Source organism: Octopus bimaculoides, chromosome 13 (genome assembly GCF_001194135.2).
Source record: "Octopus bimaculoides isolate UCB-OBI-ISO-001 chromosome 13, ASM119413v2, whole genome shotgun sequence".
Lineage (NCBI taxonomy): Eukaryota > Metazoa > Mollusca > Cephalopoda > Octopoda > Octopodidae > Octopus > Octopus bimaculoides.
The window spans coordinates 27,969,294-27,970,487 of record NC_068993.1 but is presented as its reverse complement, the minus strand read 5'-3'; positions in this window follow the sequence as shown (position 1 = coordinate 27,970,487).

Genomic DNA, 1,194 nt, shown 5'->3' with positions numbered 1-1,194 from the left:
TATATATAATTATATTGCTTTTTCTTTCAAACAATTATAGAATTGCTTCGAAGTACTCAGGTTGAAACCGAGACACTAAATAATAAATAACATAATTCAAAGAAGAAACAAGAATTAGATAATTAGCTTGAATTTATGACATACTTTAATACAACAAATACATTCAGACATTCAGAGCGTATTAAAGGTATTTACTCTTTTACTTGTTTCAGTCATTTGACTGCAGCCATGCTGGAGCACCGCCTTTAGTCGAGCAAATCAACCCCAGGACTTATTCTTTGGAAGCCTAGTACTTATTCTATCAGTCTATTTTGCCGAACCGCTAAGTTACGGGGACGTAAACACACCAGCATCGGTTGTCAAGCGATGTTGAGGAGACAAACACAGACACACAAACATATACTCACACATACATATATATATACATATATACGATGGGCTTCTTTCAGTTTCCGTCTACCAAATCCACTCACAAGGCTTTGGGCGGCCTGAGGCTATAGTAGAAGACACTTGCCCAAGGTGCCATGCAGTGGGACTGAACCCAGAACCATATGGTTGGTAAGCAAGCTACTTACCACATAACCACTCCTGCGCCTTATTTAAGAATATAATAATAATAAGAAATATATGGAATATATGGAATAAGAATATACATAAAAATATAAACAAGAAAAAATTCGATATGTGGAGTGATATAGCGAATATAAGAAAGTCTTATTAAATATTAAGGATTAAAAATTAAAAGTTAGACATTACAATGAAGAATTTAAAAGTCAGAGAATATATTTGTTTTAAGAGTTATAAAAAGATATATGATATAACAGGTCATAATAACAAGTAAGAGGTATTTCTATGTCCGTTTCAGGAGTCTGTTTGTTCTGGTAAGTTGTGAATTTTATAACTCACGTATAGACAATGTCCCCTTCATCACGAAAATAGAGAGCAAAGTTTGAAAAAAGATATAGAATAAGGAAATTTTGTTTAAGGTTACATTATGCTGGTCACAAGTTATGGGTTAGATACTGACTATTTTTATATTGACATGGTTAGGCATGATGGGAAAACAGAAATTTAAAGAAATCATAAGTATGTTATTATTATATATTATGAAGTATTCTGGGTAATGATGAATGATAAAAGAGAAATTAGAATGCAGAAGTCGCTATTTATCAAACTGCGCTTTATGAAACGCAG